Source organism: Capra hircus, chromosome 26 (genome assembly GCF_001704415.2).
Source record: "Capra hircus breed San Clemente chromosome 26, ASM170441v1, whole genome shotgun sequence".
Lineage (NCBI taxonomy): Eukaryota > Metazoa > Chordata > Mammalia > Artiodactyla > Bovidae > Capra > Capra hircus.
This window is the reverse complement of record NC_030833.1, coordinates 33,401,650-33,414,091: the sequence shown is the minus strand read 5'-3', so window position 1 is coordinate 33,414,091 and position 12,442 is coordinate 33,401,650. Positions and strand designations below refer to the sequence as shown.

General features: G+C 37.5%; 1 protein-coding gene across 2 annotated transcripts in view; it reads left to right on the top strand.

Moving 5' to 3' along the window:
* LCOR (ligand dependent nuclear receptor corepressor) overlaps positions 1 to 12,442 on the top strand; it is a 130,220-nt gene that overhangs the window by 59,425 nt on the left and 58,353 nt on the right. The gene's annotated exons all lie outside the window — the stretch shown is intronic.

The following is a 12,442-nucleotide window of genomic DNA, read 5'->3' as shown; positions in this document are numbered from 1 at the left end:
TTCACAGTCATCACCGTAGTTCAGACCATTAGCATTTTTCTGGGCTACTGAAATAATGATTCCTCTCTCTATTTTTGTCAGTGTGTTAAACACTGGTACAGGGTTATGGAAATGTTAACCTTCACTCAGTCTGGTGACTTTACAGCTGTCTTTGGGATTCATTAGCCTAATGCTCAGAGTCTCAGTACCCTCCCAGTTCCGTCCACTTCTCTTACCAATACTACTAGTCTTCTACACAAAATCGGTCTGATCATTTATAGTAAACAACATACTTTTACCATTTGGAGTAGGCCATTGCACTTGTTTTTTAAAGCTTGAAATTCTGCTTGCTCTTACTCTTACCTTAACTCCCCTTTCTTATAAATGGTATACCTCTGCTCTTACTGCTGGTTCAACACTTCACACTGTTGTAGTAAATATTACACCAGTTATTTGTCAATTAATATTCTGCTTTCTGTTATTTATCCTTTTCTGTGTTTGAATCTTGTGTTCCTGACTACATTGTCGACTTCTGAAGACCACAGACCATGACTTACGCTTTTTTGTACCCTTGCATATAGCCGCTCTACCATTATTTACTAATGTTGGCAAGTTGCTTTAAAATCAAAGCTAATTTAAGAGCATTTTAATGTTCTTTTTTTATGGCATCTTTTTCTTGCTTAAGTACGTGAAAAAATTATTGCTGTGACTATCCAGGATGGTCTGTTTTTATTGAATTAATGAGTAAAGTGTTTTGAAATTTATTGTGGTTTGGAAAAGACCGGAAAATTAAACAGCTACCGATGAAGTTTAAGTTCATCATTTTAAGCTGTGTCTTTGTGTGTACATTCATATATGTTGTGACCAATTATTGAGCAAGTTATTTAATAGGCATTTTGGACAGAAGGAGCCAATGATTGATTCCCCCTTTTTTTCAGAAGAGGATTGGGAGGAAAGCTCTTCTGTGGTCAATAATAGAGTACAGTATATTCTTGTAATATGGTTGAGTTTCCCATTGCTATATGAGGATAAAATATTTCATGCATATTTTAAGAAGAAGATACAGAAATAGCAAGGCGTGGAACCACGTAGCATTTAACCATGTAGCAGTTGTTCTTACTGTTTGTAATTCTATAATTTTTAGTTAGTATTCTAGTTAGAAAGAATATTTGTTTGAAAGGCCAGCTAGATCTGGGGAAGCTAGTTTTCTCCATTAGACATGTCACTAACTGTCTTTGGCATTTGTTTTTATCAGAGACAGCCATAGTGTCTGTGTATTTGAAAATAGAGCCTGGAAAACATAACTTGTCAGATACATAGCTTTAGTTGTGTTCGATTGAAAGTGATTGTGTTGAAACTCTTCCAGACATTTGTGCATCTTATCTGAGGAGTAGATCCGGAAGTTAATTTTACCTACGTTGGGTTGAGACTTGGCTGACTTTGGTGGTGGTGGTTTTAGTCGCTAAGCTGTGTCCTACTCTTATGACCCCATGGGCTGTAGCCTGCCAGGCTCCTCTGTTCATGGAATTTTTCAGGCAAGAATACTGGAATGAATTGCCATTTCCTTCGCCAGGGGAATCTTCGGGACCCGGGTATCGAACCCAGGTCTCCTGCATTGAAGGCAGATTCTTTACTGACTGAGCTATGAGGGAAGCCCGTAAGATTCCAAAAATGAAAGAAGTACGGGAGAGAGTGGTTAACAGCCAAGAGGTGGCAGCATAGAGCACAATATTGGAATTTTGATTTTGAGGTTGGCCTGGTGAGATGTCAGATAATGTTTGAAAAAGCTGTTAGAAATACTAGTCTGATATTTAAGAATGAGATGCAGGTTATTCCTAATTGTTTTTAGTTAATTTGATTTTCATTGGATACTATTAGAATGGATAAAATAAATACCTGCCCTTTCCTGGTGACTCAGTTGGTCAAAGAATCTGCCTGCAGTGCAGGAGATCTGGGTTTGATCTCTGGGTCGGTCAGGGAAATCCCCTGGAGAAGGGAAAGGCAACCCACTGTAGTGTTCTTGCCTGGAGAATTCATGGACAGAGGAGCATGGTGGGGGTACTGTCCATGAGGTTGCAAAGAGTTGGACACGACTGAGCAACTACTAACACTTTAAAAATATCTAGTGAAAAATATGAAAGTTGCCTTTTTGGAAAGTATAACAGGGACTTACCTAGAAATTAGTAAAATGATTGTTCATCTACACTTCAGCAGTTAGAAAATATATTTTGTATGGGGAAGACAAGTAACATTTTTTTTGAGCACCTACTATGTGCCAGTTACTTTTATTTGTTCCCATTTAATTCTCACAACAACATCCCTATAAAGTTAGTTATAAAGTTGGTTAAAGTCATCCCAGTTTTACAGATAAAGAAATGGCAAGGATCAGAGTCTGAGTTATGGGCAAAGTCACATAACTGGGATTGGATCCATGTTTTTAGAGTACATGGATTTTGATTACAAAGCTAGAAACATGAATATGGAAAGTGGTAGAGTAAGAATTAAATAGTATTTGAAGTTACTCAGTTTGGAAGAGGAAGAGAATAAGAGTGTAAATGGGCATGAGTATATTTGAAATAGCCAGTCTCAGTTGTGGTAGGAGTCTGTTCATGAGTGACTGTCTACCTGCCTGCCTTACTTGGTTTCTCCCTTCTTTCCTTCCTTTCCTGTTTGTTCAGCATGTAGTAGATACTCTAAAATATGTACTAAATGAATAACTAAGAAGAAGTCAGTGTACATAATAAAGTTGGAGAATTATATTATAGCTGTTTTGACTGCTTACGTATGCCAAGTATATACACAAAAAGCTTTCTGTGTACTGTACACTTAAGAGACTTTTATACTTTTCCTTAGCTTCTTTTTGAAATAATTTTAGATATATAAAACACTTGCAAAAATAATAAATTCCTCTATACCTTGATTTCCCAAATGATAATGTCTTATGTAACCACAATACAATGATAAAAATCAGGAGATAAACACTGATAAAGTACTGTAATCTGCATGCCTTTCAGAATTCACCAGTTACCCCAGTAAAGTCATGTTTCTGGCCCGGGAGTCCATCTAGGACCACTCTTTGCTATATGGCTGTCATGTCTGCTTTGTCTCCTTTAGTCTAATAGTTCTGTTTCTTTGCCCAAATTTCATCATGTTGACACTTTGAAGAATGCTAGCAAATTGTTTTGTCTGATGGTTCCTTATAATTGAATTCAGGTTATGCATATTTGGCAAGAATTGCACAGAATCGACGCGGTGTCACCCTTAGTGCACCATGTCAGGAAACACATGGTGATGTTTAATTTGATCACGTGGTTAAGACTGTGTCTGCCAAGTTTCCTCTACTGCGGGGTTTCTGTTTTTTTCCCTTTTGTGCTTGATAGGTATCTTGTGGAGACATACTTTGAGATTTTGTAAATATTTTTTTCCCATCATAATTTTAGTGTCAATTGATTAATCTTGTCTGAAAAAAATACTAGCATGGTGTTTACCAAATGATGCTTTCCTAGTTCTATTATTTCTTTGAACTCTATTTGTCGAAATCTTTCTCTAAGGAAGATGTTTCCCTTCTCTGTGTTTTTGTTGTTTACCTGTCAGTATTGACTCATGAATTCTTATTTTGTTCTTTGGATTATAATTTATTGCAATCATTATTTATTTTGTAGTTTGAGTTGTTTTCCATTTGTCCATTGAAAGCCCATTCTGGTTGGCTTTTCATCTTTTTTTTTTTTTTTTTTTAGCATGTTTCTATCAATCTTTACCTTTTGGCCCCAAAAACTGTTCCACACTTATCTTTCCTTTCTCTATCAGAACCCGCCAAAGAATCCTCATTTCTTTTTTTTCTTTTAAACACCAAAAACATTTTGCCTTGGGGTATAGCTAATTAACAGTGTTTTGATAGTTTCAGATGACCAGTGAAGAGACTCAGCCATAAATATACATGTATCCTGATGCTAGGAAAGATTGGGGCGGGAGGAGAAGGGGACGACAGAGGATGAGATGGTTGGATGGCATCACCGACGTGATGGACATGAGTTTGGGTAGACTCCAGGAGTTGGTGATGGACAGGGAGGCCCAGCGTAATGTGGTCCATGGGGTCGCAAAGAGTTGGACACGACTGAGCAACTGAACTGATCCATTCTTCCTTGGTTTTGTTTTTTTTTTAATTTGGAAAATTGTGTAAGAAAGCAAAGTACTCGGTATACTCATTGGTACTGGAACATTATTGCTTTTAGACCTCCTTAGTTGTCTGAGCTAGAAAATTAATACTTAAATATATGTACACATACGCCTGTATTTCTATATCAGAAGCTACATTGTGAGGCTTTTATTAATTGTAGGATTGTGTTGATAGCATGAAAAGCTGATCCAATAGTAGTGAAGGAGTACTGGAGAGAGAGAAAGAATTAAAAATTACTTTCAGTATTTCATATCCTTAAAAATGGACTAATTTCAAGTGATGAATCAGTGTATGATAATGGATGTTCTTGTACTTGGCTGAGATGGAGATAGCTATTATAAAGAGTTACAGATGTTTTAATAACTAAGGGTAATGTGAGATGGGATTTCGTATAAAAATATGAATTGTTTATGTTAAGTTTATTATAAGGCTATTATTAGTAAGTTTAGTATTTGACAATCAGGAGAATGTTTTAAGAAGTTAGGACTTGTGGTACATGTTTGATGAATATATAGGTCTGGATAGACAGATACAGGAGAGGCAGAGAATTTATTTTTGTAAGTAACCAGCAATAAGATTGGAGTAAGTCAGGAAGATCCCCTGGAGAAGGAAATGGCACCCACTCCAGTATCCTTGCCCAGAAAGTCCTGTGGATGGAGGAACCTGGTGGGCTACAGCCCATGAGGTCACACAGGGGTGGACTAGACTGAGCGGCCTCACTCTGGCTTTTCACTTCCACGATCATACCTCTCTCAGGCCCATCTGTTCTTGGGACTCGTGTAACTAGGTGCTCCCCATGCCTGTCACTAGTCTGCCATGCTGTGCTTACTTTGAACATTCCATCATTTCCTCTTTTGTGAGTATGCACTAATTAGAAGTTTTAGAGATATCCTTCTTATATTTTAATTTTTATTTCAATTTTAGCACATTGAAACTTATAGTAAGAGCAGATGCTAAATCTAAGTTATTATTTTCTCATTGTATTCTGCAGCATGTATTCATGTTGAATGTATCTGTTTGGGCATATTCAGCACTGCTGATAATGACTTCTCTGTCATCTTATCCTAGAGAACCACAACTCAATAAGTATTCACAGTACCTATTATGTAAATGGGACTATGGAAGAAAAATGTATGAATATAGTGCCTGTCTGTTAGGACTGAGAAAGAAGAAACAAATCTGAGAAGTTTAAGAGTTATTTACTTAGGAGACGACTTAAATACAGAATAAGTTGAATGAATCCCACACATTAGTACATAATTAATTACTTATGAAGTTAAGTGTACAAATCTAAATTGCAAGACCTAACCTTGTTGTATTTCCAGAGGCTTTTATATAGATTATTTTAAAAGATTAAGGAAAACCACTTGACACGGTAAATCAGTGCTCATCCAAGATTCAGTATCAGACAGTTTTTTTTCTGGCGGGGAGGAGGGTGATTTGTGTATGCATGTGTGTGTGTGTGTGTGTGTTGTGTTTTTTTAATATATACTCCCAGTCTGTGGACTTTTTTCCCCTAAGACAAACATACAGATTCAGAGAAACCATTATTGGAGATCAGTTCTATCCAATATTATGTGGTTAGAATTAAGCAGATACACTAGTTATTTGGCAAATTTGTTAAACGTCTGATTCTTGGTAAATCAGAGAGTATACCAGAGAAGTAAAAAATGGATCCCTCCTTGCATATGGAATATTGGTGGCTGATGAAATTAAAGGAGATTTAAATCCTCCAACCTGCTTTGTTGCTGTTGCTTGGTCGCTTCAGTCGTGTCCGACTCTGTGTGACCCTATGGATTGTACCCTGCCAGGCTCCTCTGTCCATGGGATTTTCAAGGCAAGAATACTGGAGTGGGTTGCCATTTCCTCCTCCAGGGGATCTTCCCAACCCAGGGATCAAACCCTGGCCTCCTGCATTGCAGGCAGATTCTTTACCACTGAGACACCAGGGAATACTGACAACCTGCTTGCCCAGAACCAAAGCTCTGTCATTGAGACTAAAGTTCCCTGCTTCATTCTCATGTAATGTTTAAAAGATAGTGGTTAGCAAAAGAAAATAGTTTTTAAAACTATACATGTCTAACGGAAGAAAAACTAACAGCAAGTGCTGATTATAGATACTGGTGAATTAAATAAAATAGTAGTAAAAGACGCTTACTCCTTGGAAGGAAAGTTATGACCAACCTAGATGGCATATTCAAAAGCAAAGACATTACTTTGCCAACAAATGTCCGTCTAGTCAAGGCTATGGTTTTTCCAGTAGTCATGTATGGATGTGAGAGTTGGGCTGTGAAGAAAGCTGAATGCCAAAGAATTGATGCTTTTGAACTGTGGTGTTGGAGAAGACTCTTGAGAGTCCCTTGGACTGCAAGGAGATCCAACCTCTCCATTCTGAAGGAGATCAGTCCTGGGTGTTCCTTGGAAGGAATGATGCTAAAGCTGAAACTCCAGTACTTTGGCCATCTCATGTGAAGAGTTGACTCATTGGAAAAGACCCTGATGCTGGGAGGGATTGGAGAAGGGGATGACAGAGGATGAGATGGCTGGATGGCATCACTGACTTGATGGACGTGAGTTTGGGTGAACTCCAGGAGTTGGTGATGGACAGGGAGGCCTGGCGTGCTGCGATTCATGGGGTCACAAAGAGTTGGACACGACTGAGCAACTGAACTGAATAGTCATTTGCTACTACTTGCACTTTAGGCTTAATTTCCGTGTACAGTAATAACAATTAGATATACTGATAAGAATCATTTGTGGTACGTTTATTGGACGTTTTTAATACTGTATTTAACTCTTGATATGTAGGCAGGCTTCAAACTTCATCATTTGCCTATTCTTTAACCTATTGGTCTGCTTAACAAAATTGAAAATAATGTTGAAAGTGAAAGTCACTCGGTTGTGTCCAACTCTTTGTGGCTCCATGGTCTATACAGTCCGTGAAATTCTGGGCAGAATACTGGAGTGGGTAGTCATTCCCTTCTCCAAGGGATCTTCCCAACCCAGGTCTCCCGCGTTGTTGGCGGATTCTTTAGCAACTGAGCCACCAGAGAGCCCCAAAGATAACATTGACATACAGTAAACATTGTGTTAGGACTTCCCTGGTGGCTCAGCCCAGCAATTCCTATTTAGTCGATGTAAAAAGCAGTAATTTACACAAAATAAGAAGCTTTCTTTTCAGATAAGTGACCTTAAAAAAAACAGGCATGTAAAATGGTGGAGTCATTTTCCCTAAGACTTGATGGCATTTAAAATAATAAGACATAGGAGAGTGGCATTTAAATCAATGAGTTGCATCTTGTCAGCTCTTATTAGCTTATTGCTTGAAATGTCAGTAAGCCATTGGTAGCAGACATGGCTATAGCTGTAGACCCATGTTCTACTTGCATAGGTCTTTTTAAAATAATTATTACAAAACCTGCATGCATACATATACTTCTGTTTCCTAGATTTACTATGTGGTATGGATTTTTTTTTTAAATACTATTTAAATTTGGAGAAAGTGAAGAGGGACTAAAAAGCCTCTTGATGAAAGTAAAAGAGGAGAGTGAAAAAGTTGGCTTAAAGCTCAACATTCAGAAAACGAAGATCATGGCATTCGGTCCCATCACTTCATGGGAAATAGATGGGGAAACACTGGAAGCAGTGTCAGACTTTATTTTGGGGGGCTCCAAAATCACTGCAGATGGTGACTGCAGCCATGAAATTAAAGATGCTTACTCCTTGGAAGAAAAGCTATGACCAACCTAGATAGCATATTCAAAAGCAGAGACGTTACTTTGCCAACAAAGGGCCGTCTAGTCAAGGCTATGGTTTTTCTAGTGGTCATGTATGGATGTGAGAGTTGGACTGTGAAGAAAGCTGAGCACCAAAGAATTGATGCTTTTGAAGTGTGGTGTTGGAGGACTCTTGAGAGTGCCTTGGACTGCAAGGAGATCCAACCAGTCCATTCCTGAAGGAGGTCAGCCCTGGGTGTTCTTTGGAAGGAATGATGCTAAAGCTGAAACTCCAGTACTTTGGCCACCTCATGCGAAGAGTTGACTCATTGGAAAAGACTGATGCTGAGGGGGATTGGGGGCAGGAGGAAAAGGGGACGACCGAGGATGAGATGGCTGGATGGCATCACCGACTCGATGGACGTGAGTCTGAGTGAACTCCGGGAGTTGGTGGACAGGAATGCCTGGCATGCTGCGATTCATGGCGTCGCAAAGAGTCGGACACAACTGAGTGACTGAACTGAACTGAACTGAAATTTGGAGAACTCCATTATAGCATGGGAATGATCTTGAATTTTGACAGGAACAGCTCTAAAATGTCACCCCATCAGTTTTGTATCACACTTCTTAAGTCTAGGCCTTCTTAATCTTTCCCAAGTGAAACTTGTTATTTTTTCTTTCATTACTTTTCCTAAGATGTTATGTCTTGAAAATAAGCAGCTGTGTAAGTGACCTCCCCCATTCTTATTCCCCCCACGCAAACTCAAAGGTGACAAACTTTAGAGTTACAAAAGAAACTTTAAGAAATGTTAAATCTTTAATTTTTGTTTAAAGTTTAACTTTATTAACTATTTATTGCCCTGACAACTAACTACCATGCTGATACAGTTTTGTTGCTTCATTTATTCAGTAATGTCCTTGCTGTTTCAGGGATCAGTAGAGCTACTTTTGTATAGTTCTTAGAGAACTTTAATATTCTGTCAGGGATCAGAAAATCCAGCCCACAGTTGGTTTTTGTAATGCTTACAAGCTTAAAGAAGTAGTTTTGGAGGGGGAAGAACGAGATGTTACAGAGACTGTATGTGACTTGCAAAGCCTCAAGTATTTACTCTCTGGCCCTTGCCAAAATGTTTCATTCTATTTTGAGTATCTTCCATCAGGTTGTTGGAATTAAGAGAATGCTGAAATTTATTAATTTCCATATCCTATTTACTGCTCTCTGTGTTTTTCTTCCTCTGTGTATCAGAGCAACAACACAAGCAAATATAATTTAATGGCAAGAGAGCTAGGATTATAGAGAAGCGGGTAGGAGAGAAACAAAGAAGACTTGGCTTGTGGAAGGAAAGTAGGGTTCAACATTTGTCCACCTGACTTTTTTAAACTTTTAACTTTCAATAATTGCACATTTATAAAAAAGTTAAAAGAATGGCACAACAATTTGCGTGTGCCCTGTACCTAGATTTGCCACTTACTTTGCCATATTTGCCTTGTTAACTCATTCTTTCTCTTTCACAAATATTGCATATCACACACACCCACATCTTCCTGAACCATGTGAAAATAAGTTGTAGACATCATATCCCTCATACCCCTTTCCTCCTAAGTATTTTCATGTTTATTTCTCTATTTCCTAAGACTAAGGATATCTACTCACTTAACTACACAGTACAGTTACCAAAAGTTAGGAAAGTTAGCTTAGGTATACTGTCTAATCTACGAATCTCATTTAATTTTTCCCAGTTGTCCCGGTGACTTAATAGTTTTTTGCCCACTCCTTTAACCCAGAACCCAATTCAAGATTGCTCATTGACTTTGAGATTCATTATCCTTAGTCTCCTTTGATCTAGAATGGTTCCTGAGCCTTTTATTTCTGTATTTTTAATGACATTTACATTTTTGAAGAGTATAGGTCATTCATTTTCTAGAATGTCTCTTAATTTAGGTTTTCGGTTTTTTTTTAATCATTAAATTCAGGTCATGATCTTTTATCAGGAATATCCAGTGATATCCTTATCAGTCCATCACATCATGAAATACACACAGTGTCAGTTTAGTAAGTGATTTTAACTTTGACAAGGTTTATGCCCATTGGGTTTCTCCACTGAAATGTTAACTGTTTTCCCCCTTATAATTAATAAGTAATTTGTACATAGGTACTTTGAGTGACTGTAAATAGTTTTTCCTCACCAAACTTTTATCATTTCAGTTTTAGTATTGATGGTAGTTTCTTGCTGGATTAAGTTATTTTTCCAGTGATTTGAAAATAGTGATCTTTCTGACTCAATTATTTCTTCTATTAATAAATTGTTTAATTGGCTTTAAAAGCTGGCTTAAAACTCAACAGTCAAAAAACTAAGATCCAATCCCATCACCTCATGGCAAATAGATGGAAAAAGTGGAAACAGTAACAAATTTTATTTTCTTGGGCTCCAAAATCACTGCAGATGGTGACTGCAGCCAAGAAATTAAGATGCTTACTCTTTGGAAGAGAAGCTATGACAAACCTAGATAGCGTATTAAAAAAGCAGAAATGTCACTTTGCCAACAAAAGTCTATATGGTCAAAACTATGGTTTTTCCAGTACTGTACCAATGTGAGCGCCAAAAAATTGATGCTTTCAAACTGTGGTGCTGGAGAAGACTCTTGAGAGTCCCTTGGACTGCAAGATAAACCAGTCAATCCTAAAGGAAATCGACCTTGAATATTCATTGGAAGGATTGATGCTGAAGCTGAAGCTCCAATACTTTGACCACCTGATGCAAAGAGCTAAGTCATTGGTAAAAACACTGATACTGGGAAAGATTGAGGACAGAAAGAGAAGGTGGCAACAGAGGATAAAATGGTTGGATGGCATCACCAACTCAATGGACAAGTTTGAGTAAACTCCAGGAGACAGTGCAGGACAGGGAAGCCTGGTGTGCTGCAGTTCAAGAGATTGCAAAGAGTTGGACACTGCTTGGCGACGGAACAACACTGTGAGGAAGAGTTTTCTCTTTCCCTCTGCCAGTTTGGAGTCCAGATTCTTTCTCTATTCAGTAGGTTATCATGTAGTGTCCTAGATCTGGTTAGTCAGGGCCTCTTCAAACTAACCTCCCATGTCTTTTTGACATGTCCGCGTCATTTTTTTAATCTCTTTTTTATCTACTTTCTAGTACAGGATATTTGGTCTTTTCTGTGTTCCAAAACTGGTTTCTGTTTTTGTAGGGGGGATCTGGTTTCTTTGGTAAGGAATTGTTAATGTTTATGTCGTCTATGGGGTCACACAGAGTTGGACACGACTGAAGCAACTTAGCAGCAGTAGCAGCAGCAGCATACCTCCTTTTTAGTCCAAATAATATAGCTTTATTGGCAAAGACCAAGTGTTGTGCAGTAATCAGCCTTATCTTCATTTATATCTAAGGATATAGAAAAAAGTATCAAAATGCCACCGTTTCTTGGCCATTGACATACCTAGTCAGAATACTATGCAAAGAAGTGGATGGCAAGTAAAAGATAACTGTTTTTTTTTTTTTTACCTCCAAGTATGCTTGCTTGAAGAGAAAGATGCATGAGTTTTTGGAAATGTGTCACATTTCTTTATGACTCTGAAAATGTAAGTAAAGGTCATTTCTTTGATTTCAAGTGGTAGTTCAGAAGTCACAATTCAGTGATACATTCAGTATCTAGCATTTTTAATACCCTGAATCTATTTTGAATGATTTTTACTGAGGTAATATTTATACACAATGAAATAAAAATTCATTTTAGAGTACAGATTAATGGATTTCGATATGTGTATACAAATTGATAACTGCCAGCACAATCAAGGTACAAGACAGTTTCTTCACCTTAAAATGTTTCCTCCTGCCCTTTTGAAATCAGTCACTGTATTGGACCCACAGACGCAAGCAATCTTTATAATTTTATCTTTCCTAGAATTTTATGTTTTAAGAATTATAGGTATATAGTCTTTTATTTTTGACTTCTTTCACTTAGCATAACTTTTAAATATTTATTCCTGATTTTGTCTATGACATTTCGTTTCTTTTTATTGCTGAATAAGTCTCTGGGGGCGTGATATGCTGTTATTTATCCATTTTTTCTTTTTAAGTAGAATTTGAATTGTTTTCAGATGTTGACTATTAGGCTTATTCACATGTAAGTCTTTGGGCATATATTTTCATTTCTCAGGGATACAATACCTAGAATTGGAATTGCTGGGTAATATTGTAATTGCACATTTAACCTTATAAAATACTGTCATATATTTCACCAAAGTGACTGAAACGTTTTTGTGTTTCTATCAGCAATGTATGGGAATTCCACTGTTGCACATTTTGCCAACATTTTTATATAATTGATCTTTGAAACGTCACCTATTCTGGTAGGTCTGTAGTGGTACCTCATTGTGATTTTCATTTTCATTTCCCTGACGACTAGTGTGTTGAGTGTCTTTCTTTGTACCTATCTCTGTGAAACACAGTATAAATCTCTTGCTTTTTAAAAATACTTGCTAAGCTGTAATAGTTCTTTATATATCCTGTGTAAAACTCTCATCAGCTTTTTCTCTTAAAACTCAGGATTTATGTCC